The sequence below is a fragment of the Macaca mulatta genome, chromosome 4 (assembly GCF_049350105.2).
Source record: "Macaca mulatta isolate MMU2019108-1 chromosome 4, T2T-MMU8v2.0, whole genome shotgun sequence".
NCBI lineage: Eukaryota > Metazoa > Chordata > Mammalia > Primates > Cercopithecidae > Macaca > Macaca mulatta.
The window spans coordinates 142705790-142722977 of NC_133409.1; the positions used below are offsets into that span (position 1 = coordinate 142705790).

Below are 17188 nucleotides of genomic sequence, written 5' to 3' on the forward strand. Positions count from 1 at the left end.
AAGGAAATTAATATTTTTAATCCCCCCATACAACTATTTGTTTTGTTTAATCCATCATTTTTCAGACTTGTTTGATCATAGCACCACCCCACCTCTTTTATTTGCATAAAACCTTTAACCTTCCAGAGAATCACCACTCTTTGCAACATACTATAAGGAAGGCTGGGATAAGGCAAGAGGTGGCCCCTGGGGAAAGAGGGACCACATATTAAGATGGCGATAGCCTCACCTACCCTCAGGGAGCTGGTATCTCAAGCTAGGGTAGGGCTGGGAGAGCAGGGTGCTGCTGAGGAAGTTCCCACGGAGCCCAGTCCTGCTGCCTTGTGTGTACCAAATGCTTCCTCTTCCAGGGACACACGAACAGACAGGCTGCTGCACTCTCGCTGCTGCAAATCGCTAAACCCAAAATCATGTGTCTGCCCCATTCTAGCTCCACTTCGGTATGATGACGTGGCACACAGAGCTCAGACTGAGGCCTCCACAGTTATCCCTCCACTAGTGCCTTAGCAGAACAAGGACTCTGTGGAAACAGGGTTTTAATTACAGTAATTTGTCCCATTTTGTGGCTCTTCGGGAATGCAACTATCTCATCTGCAGGAAATGTTGTTGGGGACTAGTTAGCTCGGGAGTGACCACCAACATGGAGTGGGAGTTGTGGATACAGATTTTTTCCACCTGTATTTCCTTTCCCTAAATAAATTGGGCAGTTCTGAGGCCTCCAACGTCTCCATCCCCACTTCCCCTGTGAAACTCCCCTGATGTGAAGAGTATGTTTGGGAGCTGATTAAAGATGATCCCGGCAGCTACCCTGCTGTTTAAAAAGTATCTGTGGATTCACCACATTCATACACTTTTTATCTTTTTTTTCCTGTAAAAAATGAAAAAAAAAAAAAAAACTTGTCATAAGAGGCATTTCTTACGGATTTTATCTATTTGGTTAAAATAGAGGGAATACCTAACCATTCATTTATCTTGATTTTTTTTCCTATTAAAAAGAACCAAAGATTGAGAACAATAAATTATCACAATAGTTTTTCTCTCCATGAATAAAATGCCCCATTTTTTTACATCTGAACATTAGGATTTCTTTCAAAATTTCAAAATTCTAGAGGCATTGATTTGTTATTTAAATTTAACGTATGCTTTTGTTCAAATGATGTAGTTCTGGGTATTTCTTTCATAAAAATACTATTGGAAGTATCTGCCTCTTCTCTAATGCTCCAAAAATGCCTATGGTTATTTAACCTTTAAAATACAGTATTTTCCTTCTTGGCATTGAGTGTTAATTTCTGTCAGTTGTTTAATAAAACCTTAATTTTAAAATCTTCTTAAGGAAGAGGATGTATCTACTTCTTAATATATAAACATCCTTGTGACTAAAACTGAACAATGTTCCTGGGATTTAGCTTACTAAATGGGTGTATACTCAAAAGATAGTATTAAGTTCTCTTGAGTGTATGATAACATACCAGGGACTACCAGAGCCACTCATCAGATATAAACCTTACTTTCTAAGCTATATATCAAGTCAGTAATAAACATCAGACAAAAAAGAAAGTGGTAAGGGTGGGAGAATCCACATTTCCACATTACATTCCCTAAAGGATGAAAGAGGAAGTGGGTTCTTCAGTGAGTTTTTTTCCAAGAATATCAAAAACCTTCTTAATGTTCTTGGAAATGGAAAATATTCCTCCTGTAGGGAGTTGTGCAACAAAAGGAGTGGGGAAATTTTTGATAAAAGATGCCAAGACCTCACCAAACTGTGTATAGAAAGAGACCAAAAGAAGGCTCTGAAATCCAGGAGGAGCTCCAAGTTGAACTCCATCTTACTGCAAGCCAGTGACAGGTTTTGGGAAAGATTAGGAAATAGGCCAGAGCAGCTGGTAAGAACAATTGCTATAAAATGTTGAACTAAATGAAATCGTGTACAATTCGAAAGTAGCCACTTGAGCAAGAAAAATATTCTATTTGGAAAATAGCCAATTTACCTAGTTCTTGATGATCTGTGGCAAGGTGTTACACAAAGTGTATGGCATAAATGGCACAAATTCACAGACAATACTGTACCAAGGGCAGTAGCTTTAACACCTCTACCCATCACACCTTTTCTAGAACTACTAAGATGGGACTCAGTAGACTGGCTTGAATGCTTCTCTGCTTCCTGATTCTGTTGAACATCATCTAGAGAGTATAAAGGGAAACAGAGAAGGAAAGAATCTGTCACATGCCTTGCAAATAGCAGGCTCTCAGAAAAGTTTGTTGAATGAAGGAATGTAATGACAGGAGGAATTTCTAGTCTTGGCTCTGCCATTAATTACACAACCTTGGGCAGGTCACTTAACCACTTTATGGTAAATCATCCCACTGACCAATAAAACCTCAATGTCCTCATCTGTAAAATGAAGGGGTTGAACTATTGGACCTCTAAAGTTTTTTTCAGTGCTAAAATTCCATAATATACATGGTTTATCATGCATGAATAGTTTCTGAGTCATTCGGGATTAACAGTGTTGGAACTAAGAATTCTGCAGCAAGGAAGACGATATTCTCTAGGTTCTATAGAAGGAAGAAAGGTGTAAGGCTTCTTCACTATCATCAAGCATATAATGTTTAATAAATGTAAAACCCTGAGTCATGTGCTAGACAAACACAAGCTTCTTTTCTGCTCCAAAGGTGCTTATTTTCAGTCATGAAGCAGTCAGCTTCATGTAGGAAGTAAGACCTAAGTCAATTCTTTAGATGTCAATGAGAAAAGGAACTCACAACAGTAAATATGACAGGTTCTGTGCTTTTGACTATATTTTTTCTATAAAAATCAAGAGCTTGCAGAAAGCATCAGGCTCAAGGTCAAGGATCGAAATCAAGTCCAGGTGTGGTTCCTCGGCTTCTTTACCCTGAGAACTATCCTTCCCCAACTGGAGACCTATAGAGACAAGTTACCACCCCACACATGTATAACATACAATGGATATTCTGAGCCTAATACCAAACTTAGATCTAACTGCAAAAGAGAAAAAGGAGGAAGGGGGAGGCACACAACAGTCACTAAGACACAGCAATTACAAAATCCATCCAGGCACATATCTGCAGGTCCTTCATTGGAACTCAGCCCCACTTCTTGGGCATCATTTCCCATGGTTCTTGGCTTTGCCCTCCGAGTCCTTGGCTGCAGCCTCTGGGACATCCCCTGCATTCCATAAGAAGTGACCTGTATTTGCAACTGAGGAAACTTCTCAGCTTACCTTCTACTTGTCAAAGGTTGAGGTTCCAAAGACTTCATTACACTTTATACCATCTCTGTCCCTTTAGCCCAAACTGATACAATATCCTTAGAAAATGTATGGACATCCTACATACTAATTTATAATCCACTCCATTAGACAAAATCCATTCATCTCTTCAAGATAAGTCCTTCTCCACTTTGGTTCCCTGTGAGCCTGCTGTGCAACGATGCCCTTAAAGTCATTACAAGCCCTATTGTTTAACTGTGAGTATCTGTGAGGAATGCCCTTATGATCCTTGGAGAACTTCTGTCTAAAGGGTCAGAGAGGTACTACCCTAGATCTTTATGAGGTCTTAATAAAGAATCTTCCAGTCCCGCCCTGGGTGTCATCTTTTCCAGGAAGCCATTTCTTAACTCAAGAACCTTTTGCTGGCTGAAAAGGCTGTTCTGGATCCTTTAAAATTCTTCCAACTTCCACTCAAAAATGCAATAGCTTTTCCTTAATTCATTTCTCTCATTTTAATATAGGCAGCTATATTATTATATTATATTATATATATTATATATTATATTATATTATATTATGAAGCCAGATAGCACCCTCAACACCCTGAATTTTCCAGAAGTCTCCCTAGCTACTTCATTGAGTTCATTAGGTACAACCTCTATTTTTCACATTATTGCTGGTGACAATTTTGCTGAACTTCCGACTGCTACATAGCAAGGGTTTCCTTCCCTCCAGCTCAAGTAGTATTTCCTTCACTTTCCTTTAAGCCTCACCAGTAGGTCCCTTAAGGCTTCTGCTAACACTGTCTTCAAAACTTTTCAGGCTTTCACTAACAGACTCTACAAGCCCCTTTTGGCTTTTTATTGCCACCTGGTCCCAAAGCCAATGTTATAGATTTTTGTTTATGGTAATATCCCAATTTCAGGTACCAAAAGTACCGAAATCTGATGGTTAGCTATTGCTAAGTAACAAATAACTCCAAACATAGTAGTTTAAAATAGCAACACTACTATTATTATCTCTGACAGTTTTTCTGGATCAGGAATTTGGGAAGGGATTAGCTAGCTAGTGCTGGCATTGGGCTGCTCATGTGTTTGCAGTCCAGTGGTGGCTGGTCCTGGAACAATGTGAAGTGAATTTGCTGGAAAAGTTGGAGTTGTCTGGGTATCTCTCTTCACACTGGCTCAGGGCCTCTCCATGTGTTCTCTGTGTGAGCATTCTCACAACGTGGCAGTTCAAACATCAAAGCAGCCAGATTGCGTACTTAGCCACTAAAGGCTTCAAGAGTTAGTATTCTAGCTAACAAGACAGGAGCCATACCTAGGAACTAGCCTCAGAACCCCTGCAGAATGACTTCTGCCACATTCTGATGGTTACAAATGAGTCCCAGATCCACTTAGATTCAAGGAGAAGGAAATTAGATTCCACCTCTTGACGGTGATGGGACAAAGTTCTAGAAAAGCATGTGTAATGGGAGATATTGTTGTGTCCATCTTTAGAAAATACAATCTAACACACCTAATGTGCAGAGTGTAGTGAGGGTTAGGGATGGTGAATGTAACACATCTGCAACACAGCTCGACATTTATGTAGTAGCTACTAAATAAATTATTGTTATTACTCAGTTCGTTATTATTACTCTTATTATACAGGGTGGGGTTTTTTTAACATTGTCAGAATCTTCTCAGATGAAGTTTTGTTTTGACTTTCTTCCTCCTTTTTAACTTTTATTATAGTCTTTAATTGCTAGTAGAGCACTTTAATAGATAATTTGGTATTTTATAAACCACAGAATATTAGAGCTAAAATACACTATATTAATCCTAGGGTGTGCTCCGACTTCTCCAGCACAACCTCTCCTGAGCTCCAGCTACTTTCAGTCTGCAACATGAGCAGCCTTTCGCCAGAACTAGCTAGATAATCCCTTCCCAAATTCCTCAACCATTTTATTTTATAGGCAACAAACCCAAAGGTTAGTGTAGCCAAGTCATTTGCTGCATTCACAAAGATGCCCACCTTATTTCTAACAGACATTAGACTCACTCACTTGTTTGGTTTCCCAACCTAGTACTTTTTCCCCGTAGCATTCCTACCTCTCTCACCAATAAAGATGTGATAACTCACACTTTTACCTTGGAATGAAAGTCTGTATTTTCCCTTACTTGATGATTTCACAATCCATTCTGCCTTCACATTGTCTGGGAGCCTTCTGCTGCAGGGATCAGACTGTTTCGTTGGAAGACGGCACGCTTCTGTGGCCTCATGTAAGTGTCGGTGAGAAGGTACTGATGTTAGAGAGCACGGACATGGAGCCTCTCCAAAGTGGAAAATAATGCAGTGCCTCCTCTCTCTCCCAGCATTTCTTATCTGAAGCAGGAACTCTGATGGCCCAACAATCATTTTCACTTCTCGTACTTTATTAATATCCTTGGAAAGATACTACAGGCCAAATTTGTCCCATGAGCATGCACATTTAACTTCCATTTAATTTAGTAAGAGCTTTTACATATATCCAAGGGTGAAATTTAGCCAGAGGATAAGAAGAACAAAAATGTCACAGGTCAAATATGCCGCCAGTAGTTCATTTCTGAATGTGTTTTCCGCTTTCTGCTCTCTGTCATTCCCTGGAGAATTCTCTGTGCACTGCTCTAAAGAAGACCTTAATTTTTCTTTTTGAAATGACTGATAACAATATAGAGTCATCGTGCCTCTAGGTTTGTATCGAGTAGTTTCATAAGGTTTGTTTTGCTCATTTGTAAGACCTTTATCCTCCTACCCCTTGTCACATAGCTCTCCTTAACAGCTGTTTTCTTGTTTCTATTAAACCAGTCACTGGGGGAAACACACTCCATCCTGAAGACTGTTGCTACTTGGAGGCACTGAAATATGGCTGCTGTTGCCACTGTTGTGACCCCTTTCCCTTTCTGGTTTTCATTTTTTTTCTGCTTGAGATTTTTGCTCAAGTGCTAGTATTCTTCATTTTCTATCTTGGTTGGAAATTTGCATCCTTATCCCTCCCTCACCACAAGTAAGAAATAAGTAACCCAAGGCGATCTATTAATAACATCAATTCCACAGGCCCATGCAGACCTAAGTTCCAGTTGGGATATCTCTCAAGTCTATTGCAATGACCAGCTCTGATTTTTAAACGAACAGATGTATTCATTGAGCACCAATTAATGTGATTTGAGACCAAAGAAAACTATTTGGAAAATTGTTAATGGCCTTCCTTTAAAAAACTGAGCTTCACAAAGGAAAAGATAAATCCCACAAAAGAAATTCAAATATTCAAAGGCAATTTAGAAAACAGATATTATGCCAAATCAAGAGAAAGTAGAAGATAGCTTAAAGCCAATTTCTATGGCCATCACTTTAATTGACATGAAGATGTAGAGGGTAGCTGTATTTTAAAGAGCCTTAGATTTCAAACATTTTCCCTGAACTTAAAATTGATGTCAAGGGAGCAGAATAGGGATATCACAGTCAGACATCAGATGGCTGCTGTCAAGATTTTGGAAGACAACATTAACTTGGTGAAATCATGAAGGTCTGGGAATCAACTCTGCCATTCTAGAAACTAAATGTTGTGATTCCTCCAGAGTTAATGAAATTAATGAGGAAGGGCTCATGCAAACTAAGCCCACAGGAGAAAGAGCTATAAGTCCCAAAATACCAATTGACAAGAATTTACAATGTCATTTATATTTGCCAAACAAGCCCAAATTCTAATGTTTGGTTGGTGAATGGCCAGTCAGGACAGTGTCTCTCTCTAGTAGGAATATGTATGTGGCTAGACAAACGTTTGCTTATTCAGCAGACATTTACCAATTGCATACTCAGTGCCAACCAGGATGTCAGGTCCTAGGGAGTCAAGGATAAATAAAATGTAGTCTGTAGGCTCTTAGTTCCCACCATCTAGTAAACAAGCAAGACTAATACAATCGGTTTTGACTACACAGAAGGAGACCTAACCCAGGCTCCTAGAGTCATAAAAGACTTCTGGGAGAAGAGGGCATCTCTGCCAAGTCCTGAAGGGAATAGCAGTTGTAATCAGGCAACCAGTGGGGCAAAGCAGAAAGAGCAAGTCCAAGGCAGGGGAGCAGACTATGCAGAAACCACAGGGCAAACTATCTAAGATGATGATTGAGTGTGGAGCAGAGCAAGAGAATGAAATGGGAGATCTTAACCCTTGTGTCATGAGGCTGGACCCCTACTCTGCCTGCCAAGTGAACTGAATGTCAGGGTTGGCTGATTTTAAGCCTTACCTCTCCTAGAGAATGCTGCCGATTCTTGGTAAGTGGGTATCCTCTGTCAAACTAAGTGTCGACTCATTGGTGGGTCAAGAAAATAACTTAGTAGGTCATAATGAACAATTTTAAAAATGAAATATAATAGAAACTATTAGAGGGCATTATGTATAATAAGGGCAAGTATTATTTTATGAAGTTTTATTTTAGATGAATGGATGGATGATTAGATGGATAGATAGATAGATGCCCACAAATGCAAGTATATAGTTTGAGGTACCCTGACTATATCTTGGCCAAATGCCAAATAGCCAATGGTAAGGGTTAATATTCACCTGAAGTTGAGGCCAAAGCTTCATAACCCCATGATGAAATAAATTTTGGGTATATAGGAATAAATCTGAAATTTTATGAAAAATTGCGGCTTAGATTTTTAGAAGTCTGACATTTAAGGTCGAAACAATCACATCTCAGATCGTCATCTATAAGACTGTTTTGCAGCCATTAAACTGCCCATTCGCAAAACAAAATAGCACTCACCTGGATTCAGTGGTGAATTTAGATGCTTTCTGAGTTTCTCCTTTCTCTAACACTTTCTTCTTTTCTTAATACTCTGTATATTTCTTACCTTGTCTGGAACAAAAGTAATTGTGGGGAGAGCTCTTGGCATTGACACCTGTGGGGGAAGGGACAAAGCAGGCCTGGGCAGAGAGAAGCTAGACTGTGAAGCTATCTCAATAAAGACCTCAGTCCACTCCACAGCAAGCTGGAAAGCTAAAGGGTGGCCCACAAGAGTTGGCCCATGTTAAGGTACATGGACCAGTCTTTGGATGCTGGATGCCCCTGGGGAGGGAACCTGACTTTGGATGAGGCAGCAGCAGAGGACAATTCCCAGAGAGGGCTGACCTCTGACATCTGTGGGCCAGCAGCAGTCCCAGCAGCTGGGAGACCAGGTCCTGAATGGGGATGTAGCCGACACCCACAGTATCTATGACAGCAACATAGTATATCGTTTGTCAGACTTACAGCCTCAGTTGAATTAAGTTACTAAAACATAAATTCATTTAAGTAAAAACAATCACAATCTAATTTTCTATTGTTATTCATTACTATTTTTAAATTTAGAAAAATGTGTTGGCTCAGAAAGGATAGAATGCTGTTTTTAAAGTAAACTGATATACACTGCGTTATTATTTGTTATTACTATTAACATTTGGTTGTTATTTTGAGATTTTTCAAACTGTTTTGTTTATGGCATTATAATAGTTATGGCTCTGTTTTAGTCTTGCAGTAATAAATGTACATTTATAATTCAACTTACTGAAGCAGATAAAGATTTTTACTCTGGGTTATATCTAGAGTATTTCAAAGTGAATATTCAGATATTTATAAATCCAACAGTATTCCTTGTTCTATTATTAACATTGCTGGGTTCATGCAACCTTTGCAATCATGTTATTGCTGATCACTCACAAGTTCAGAAATTCCAGAAATGATGTTGAACTAGGCATTCAGCCACTTGGATTTTCAAAGACTGGATCCAAAGCTAAACTTCAGGGTTTCTCTAGTATGTACTTACGTAGAGTTTGTGGCAAATGTATTTCTTTCTGTGCATCTCAGTCAAAAAATTTGATGAACACTGTTCCAATTAACACAGTATAATTGCATAACAAACTCTTCCAAAACTTGGTGGTACAAAGCAGCAATCATTTTATTATAGCTCATGATTCTGTGTATTGAGAATTTAGATAGAGGTCAGCTTGGTGACTATTAGGCTCCACGTGACATCCAATGGAGTTACCCAGTAGTAGTCAACTAGGCAGTGCTGAAGGCCCCAGATGGCCCATCCACATGACTGGTGCTCTAGAAGGGACAACTGGAAACCTGGGCCCTGCAGGTTCCCTCTGTCTCTCTGTGGAGTCTCAGGGCTTCTCAACTTCTCTCCAGCAGGGTAGTCAGACCATTTACATGGAAGCTCAAGTGTCCCAGAGGAAAGACATGGAAATTGCTAGTCTTCCGAAAAGCTAGGCCCAGAACTGACATAGTGTCACTTCCATGATACCTCATTAATCGAATCAGCCTCAGGTCAACTTGGGTTCAGAGGGAAGGGACATAGAGTTCACTCACTGATGGGCAGAATGTCAAAGTGTTCACAGCCATCTCTCATCTGCCACAAGCATTGTTCGTCATTGCCTGGCATGGACTCTGGAGCCTGACTGTCTGAATTCGAATTCCACATCCTAGCTGTGCAACCTTGGACAAGTTACTTAGTTTCTCTGTGCCTCAGTTTTCTCATCTATGAAATGGGGATAATATATACACCTATCTCCCTCATAGAAATGTTGTGAGGATTCAATGAGTCGAAAAGGATAAAGCACTCCGAGCTTTACTGGCCTAGAGTAAGTGCTCTATGGGTGCAAGCTCTTCTTTTACCCTTCCTTCCTGTGCTGGCACATTCTTTCTAAATATGTGTTAACACCCTTGTTCAGACCAAATCAGTGGTTTGCTCTTTGTTCTATTCTGACATAGCTGAGAGGCCAAAATGCTCCTTTCATGACAGTGGCTCTCTGCACGTTGATAATGCAGAGGAGAATGAGAATCTTTGGGGAAAGACAGAAGAATGGAAGGTGCTTTGTCAATCTCTTCACTTGAGAATCGCTAAACTACAGATTTTATGGATTCCTGGCCTACGACTATGTGTCAAACCCTATTCTAAGTGCTGGAGATCAAAGTTAGATGAAGATACAGTCCCCAGCCTTCAAGGAACTCATATTCAAGTGGGTAAGACGGTTAGCAATCAAGGAATCAAATACATCATGAGTGCTGTGAAGAAAAGCCAAGCATAATAAGGGGATAAAGAGTTGGTGGGGGGGGGATAGTGGTTTTAAAGAAATTGTCAAGGACAATCTTGCTGATAAGAAGCTGTGTGCATTTTCACATTTCATCATACTTGATTAAATTTCCAGAGCTTTCTTCTTTCCTTAATTTTGTGAGATATCCTGTCTGTGAAACGGCTCTGCAGGTGGCTGATCTCATCTGTTATGTGTAGATTGCACCAGCTTCACTACCAGAAAGTAACACAGAGTCCTAGTCCTGGAAGTACTACTGCAGGTCCTTTTCTACTCACTATGCTTACCAGCAGTGGGACAATGGGCAACCTCACTAAGATGTAAGTTCCTCATCTTTAAGATGGAGAAATATGCAGGCCAAGAGGAGAGCCCTGAGGGAGATGACAATGAATTGCTGGGGAGAGGGAGGCTGATAAAGAACCCCCATGGGATCAGCTGGAATCCAAAGGACAGGACAGAGAAAGGGGCCTAGAGTGGCTTCCCTGGGGAGGCAAACCCAGATTGAGGAGAGGCAAACCCAGATTGAGGAGAGGCAGAGATGATAGTCGCAGATGTAGGCTTCCCATCTAAGGGGCTCTACTGCACCATTAGCCTGGCCTGTATACGAAGGGATAGTGACACCTTTATATATACAGGCCCAGTCCTTAGGAAGAGGAATGTAGCTTAATGTGGAGAAAAGTAGCACCAAGGTTTATAGTCCAGGTGGCTCTCGGTAATTGCTTAACTACAGTAATATTGCACACATCTGGGACTCTTGAAAGTAATCATATTCATCAATCAACAACAGACTTTTTCTTATCTCAGAAATAAAGTTCAAAGTCTTTAAGGGGCATTGGCCTGCCTACGCTCCCATCTTCTTCTTTCGCCCTATCTTCCACCATTTCTTGCATGTGGTCCTGCTCCATAGGGCTCCATGCTCTTTCCTCTCCTTTACGGCTTCCTTATCAGTCCTAACAGAATTGACCCTTCCTGGCCTGGCCCTGCATTCCTAGTGCTTTTGCTTGTGTTGCTTTTATGACCCCTTATCATATTACACCTTCATGGTCACTGAACTGTAATCTCCTTGAATGTGGAAATGGATTTATTCATCATTATAAGCCTCCTCCTCTCTACTTTTTATCTTACACCAGGTACAAGCTACTCAATAAATATTTGTGGATCTAATTTTTTTAATTAAGCATCTGCCATAGAGCAGGCCCTGTAAAGAAAATAAGTAAGTTGACAACATGGCCCCTACAACATGATGGGGAGATGAGCTAGAAATGGCCATGTGCACACGGAGGGTGGTGTGTAACAAGTGAAGAGTGAATGATGGCAGCAGTAAGTTCCTTTAAGTCACTTTTGGAAGTGTTCTCACAGCACTGCTTTGTCTTCATCTTCATTATCATTTGTCACACTGCACTGAAGTCACCTGTTTACATGTGTATATAGCCTCTCCCACTCTTTATGAATTGAAGAGCATGGAATATGGCTGATTGATTTATCCCTGGTTCCTGGCCCTCAGCCGGAATTCAATATATGTTTTTGGAATGAATAGAACAGCTAGTTACTGAGAAATGTCACTGTTAGATACCTGGCCTTTCACCAGAGCCTGTCTCCTTTCATTTACTGATCCTGAAATGCTGGTAGGCTTTCTTCCATTGCCTTTTTCTCTTAGGGCTGATATCCTGGATACTATAGTAACAGTCCTTGAGGTTCTCCTTTGAATCCCGGATAAAGGCCTGGAAGAGCAGCAAAACATTCAAGTGCCTGAACACTTACTGTTAGGGTCAAACTTTCGATCATCTCTTTCAGATGCTTGAAATGCACTGGTTTAAAACCTGCTCTGAATCAATGGATTTCAAGTTGTTATCATGAGCGAGGGACTGCCTTTTAAAATGCTAACAGAGAAAACTTGGCGTGTCAAACAAAGGTACACCCCAGTGTGATGACTCATAATATGATGTGTCAGGTGGGAAATCTTTTTAAAAGTTACTGTTTCCCCATAAGCCCAGATGCAGAAATCAAAGGTGGAGCTGGGTGGGGGTTTTACAAGCAAGAGATGGAGGAAGGGGCTTCAGGAAAATTGCAGTTGTGGACAGGGAAGAATCTTGGTGCATCCAAGTAAGTTTACAGGCACCATCAATTCTGGATTATTTACACAACTTATGCAGCAACAAATAGGGCCCTACTTATTTTTCCTTCAGACTGCCTATATTTTGTCTATTATCTTCCCTTTCCCTGAAGGGTCAGCAGGGAGCAAGAGAGAAAGGAGGAAAATCTCTCAAGTCGGCTGAATATTTTCTTTTAAAATATTTAGCTTCTTTGGCAGAGAGGAGAAGGGAAGGAATGAAAGATAAAAACTCTTGACTGAAATGAAAATTTGGGATTATTTGTTATTTTGATGATACTTACTTTTCCATTGATCTAAAAAGCAAAACAACCTGACAGGAAAGGGAAGCCTGGATCAGGAGAGAAGAAGCCTGGGCTCTGGTTCTAAGTTGGTCACAAGACCTGGGAACAAGCCCCTTTCCTTCTCTAGGGCCCAGTTTCCTTGTCTGCATAGGAGCAAGGATGACACATCCAATCCACAGAACATGTGTCCTCATACCCTGAGCCCTTGGCAGATATCTGCAATGGCTTATGGTACTCTCTCCCAGTGGGCTAGACTGGGCTTCAAAATGTTTCTCAGTGAGACTCTAAGCAGCCCCTACCAATGGATGGGAGGGAGGCAGCTCTCCAGATGTAACCTCCTGGCCATTCCTAACATCAAATTGTGTGTTCATTATCAGTGACATCACAAACCCAATACTGCATGAGGAGCTAGTAAATGAATATCAAATATAAGCTAAATTTCTAAAGTTGTCATGTATTTGGGAGGGTGAATGAGGTTATATGAAAAGAAATAATCCAAATTTCTCTGGCTCTCGTCACTGCCCAGACACTTCCACTCTCAGCCTCTTGTAGAACCCACTTCAGGTTCAGCCTGCATTCTCTTGCTCCAGAGGCTCAGACAAAGGCCTTAAGGGACTAGGAGCAGACATTGCCCTCTTTTCTCCTGGAGAACTCAAGTGTCCTCACAGCTTTTCCATTATCTGGCGGTGATGGTGATAGTAATAGCAAGAACTTATGTGAGACCACCCTCCAATTCACCAGGTGTGATGGTGGTAGTAATAGCAAGAACTTACGTGAGACCACCCTCCAATTCACCAGGTGTAATCAGTAATGTTTGAATTTCAGTTTGATCTAAAGTAAGGTGCCTGTTATACAAAATGGTTAACAGGAATCTGACAATTTGGCTCACTGACCCTAAAACTCCATTAGGAAAGATGAAATGGAGAATGACCTGGGGTCTAGCCATTCCTTATAGCTGTGACCTGGAAAGCATCTTCTTAGTAAGACCCAGAAAGCTGGAGTCATCTGTGGTTGATATTACTGCCTCCCACAGGTCCCAGTGGGGTGTGTGTGTGTGTGCATGCGTGCATAAAGGTCCCGTTGTCTTTATCTCTAAGGAACTAACAGTTTTATTGCAGAGTCAGAGTTAAGCACAGAGTACTGACAGTATCATGGAGGTCACATAAGGGATAGATCAGGATGGGCTCAAAATGCAGCCTTTGGGGAAGGGAGTGGCCTTGGAAGATGGTAAACTTCAGAATAGGCAGAGGGGAAAGTGTAAGTCATCCCTACAGATGGGAAATCGCTCAAGCAAAGGCACAGGGACGGAAACGTTCAAGAACAATGTTGAACCCAGCCTGATAGAAGCAAATGATGCTTGTTGGAGATCTCAACTGTGCACATTAAATTGCATTGGTTAGGTGGGGTGAGTTTGTGGGGAGCCCTAAAAGAGATGTTTGAATTTGGTGCAGAGACCATAAGGAATCATTTCTGGCAATCTGTCTAACAAGGTATTTGGGAAGATTAGTCCAGCAAGGATTTATAAGAGAAATTGGAGAGGGAGAAATGGAGAGATTAGTTTAAAAGGCTCTTACGTAATTCACCCCTGAAGGAGTTTTAAATTTAATTAGAAAATAAGGCAGAAATGTGTATAGTACATATTATTGGGATGTGTATATCTTTCTTACAAAATCTTTAAAATATATTTGTTTTATATTTTGAAGAGGAAATATATCCACATGGCTCTTATACCAGAACAATGTAAAGAAATAAACAGTAAAGGGTTTTGTTCCCACTTCAGTTCCTATCTGTCCCATTACCACCTGACACTCTACACACCTCCCATCACTCCCGAACACATTCATGATTTCCTTGTGTATATTTCCAGAGCTTCTTTATACAAACTCAAGAAAATACTAATGTATGCTCCTATCTTGCTTCATTTTTTAAAAAAAGACAGCATGCTATACATGCTTCTCTGGACCTTGGTTTTCTCACCTAAGTATAGATTATGGTTTAAGATCAGAGCAAAACTAAATGAAATTAAAAGAAAAAATACAAAATGTAAATGAAACGAAAGGTTGGTTCTTTGAAAAGATAAATAAAATTGATGGTCCATTAGCAAAATTAACCAAGAAAAGAAGAGAAAAGATCCAAATAAGCTTATTAGAAATGAAATGGGAAATATTACAACCGACATGACAGAAATGCGAAAGATCATTCGAGGCTCCCATGAACACCTTTATGCATGTAAACTAGAAAACCTGGAAGAGATGGATAAATTCCTGGAAATATACAACTCTCCTAGCTTAAATCAGGAAGAATTAGAAATCCTGAGCATACCAATAACAAGCAGCGAGATTAAAATGGTAATAAAAAAAATTACCAACACAACAAAGCCCAGGACCAGATAGATTCACAGCTGAATTCTATCAGACATTCAAAGAATTGGTACCAATCCTTTTGACACCATTCCACAAGATAGAGAACGAGAGAATCCTCCCTAAAGCATTCTGTGAAGCCAGCAACACCCTAATACCAAAACCAGGAAAGGACATAGCAAAAAAAAAAAAGAAAGAAAAGAAAAGAAAACTACAGACCAGTATTCCTGATGGACATAGATGCAGAACTCCTTAACAAAATATGAGCTAACTAAATCCAACAGCATATCAAAAAGATAATCCACCATGATCAAGTGGGTTTCATACCAGGGATGCAAGAATGGTTTAACATATGCAAGTCAATAAATATGATATGCCATATAAACAGAATTAAAAACAAAAATCACACGATCATCTCAGTAGACACAGAAAAAGCAATTTGACAAAATCCAGCATCACTTTATGATTAAAACCCTTAGAAAAATCAGCATACAAGGGGCATACCTTAATGTAATAAAAAGCCATCTATGATAAACCCACAGCCGACATTATACTGAATGGGGAAAAGTTGAAAGCACTCCTTCTGAGAACTGGAACAAGACAAGGATGCCCGCCCTCACCACTTCTATTCAACATAGTACTGGAAGTCCTAGCAAGAGCAATCAGACAAGAGAAAGAAATAAAGGGCATCCAAATCGATAAAGAGGAAGTGAAACTATAGCTGTTTGCTGATGATATGATTGTATACCTAGAAAACCCTAAAGACTCCCCCTAAAGCTCCTAGAACTGATAAATGAACTCAGCAAAGTTACAGGATACAAAATTAACGTATGCAAATCAGTAGCTCTGCTATACACCAACAGTGACCAAGCCAAGAATCAAATCAAGAACTCAACCACTTTTACAATAGCTGCAAAAAAAATAAAATAAAATAATACTGCTGAAAGAAATCATAGATGACACAAACAAATGGAAACACATCCCATGCTCATGGATGGGTAGAATCAATATTGTGAAAATGACCATACTGCCAAAAGCAATCTACAAATTCAATGTAATTCTCATCCAGATACCATCATCATTCTTCACAGAACTAGAAAAAACAATGCTAAAATTCATATGGAAACAGAAAAGAGCCCACATAGCCAAAGCAAGACTAAGCAAAAAGAACAAATCTGGAGGCATCATATTACTTGACTTCAAACTATACCATAAGGCCATAGTCACAAAAACAGCATGGTACTGGTATAAAAATAGGCATCTAGACGAATGAAACAGAATAGAGAACCCAGAACTAAACCCAAATACTTATAGCCAACTGATCTTAACAAAACAAACAAAAACATAAAGTGGGGAAAGGACACCCTATTCAACAAATAGTGGTGGGATAATTGGCAAGCCACGTGTAGGAGAATGAAACTAGATCCTCATCTCTCATCTTACATAAAAATCAGCTCAAGAAGGATCAAGGACGTAAATCTAAGACTTGAAACTATAAAAATTCTAGAGGATAACATCAGAAAAACCCTTCTAGACATTGGCTTAGACAAAGACTTTGTGACCAACAACCCAAAAGCAAATGCAACAAAAATAAAGATAAATAGGTGGGACTTAATTAAACTAAAGAGCTTCTGCACAGCAAAAGGAACAGTCAACAGAGTAAACAGACAACACACATAGTGGGAGAAAGTTTTCACCATCTATACATCCAACGAAGGAGTAATATCCAGAATCTATAAGGAACTCAAAGAAATTAGCAAGAAAAAAAAAATCCCATCAAAAAGTAGGCTAAGGACATGAATAGATAATTCTCAAAAGAAGATAAACAAATGGCCAACACACATATGAAAAAAATGCTCAACATCACTAATTATCAGGGAAATGCAAACCAAACCACAGTGCAATACCACCTCACTCCCGTAAGAATGGCCATAATCAAAAAATTTTTTAAAAATAGATGTTGGCATGGATGCGGTGAACGGGGAACACTTCTGCCACCACAAACAAATAGTTGTTGTCATGGATGCAGTGAACAGGGAACACTTTTACACTGCTGGTGGGAATGTAAGCTAGAACAACCACCATGGAAAACATTGTGGCGATTCCTT

The 17188-nt window shown here is 39.9% G+C and overlaps 1 protein-coding gene and 1 long non-coding RNA gene across 12 annotated transcripts in view; one reads left to right on the forward strand and one right to left on the reverse strand.

Annotated features, from left to right (window-relative positions):
• Positions 1-5552, reverse strand: part of LOC144340361 (uncharacterized) — a 221736-nt gene extending 216184 nt beyond the window's left edge. Inside the window, exon 1 of the long non-coding RNA XR_013416422.1 lies at positions 5363-5552. This is a non-coding gene — a long non-coding RNA (uncharacterized LOC144340361). The remainder of the gene's footprint in view (positions 1-5362) is intronic.
• Positions 1-17188, forward strand: part of KIF6 (kinesin family member 6) — a 389626-nt gene that overhangs the window by 235929 nt on the left and 136509 nt on the right. The window lies entirely within an intron of this gene.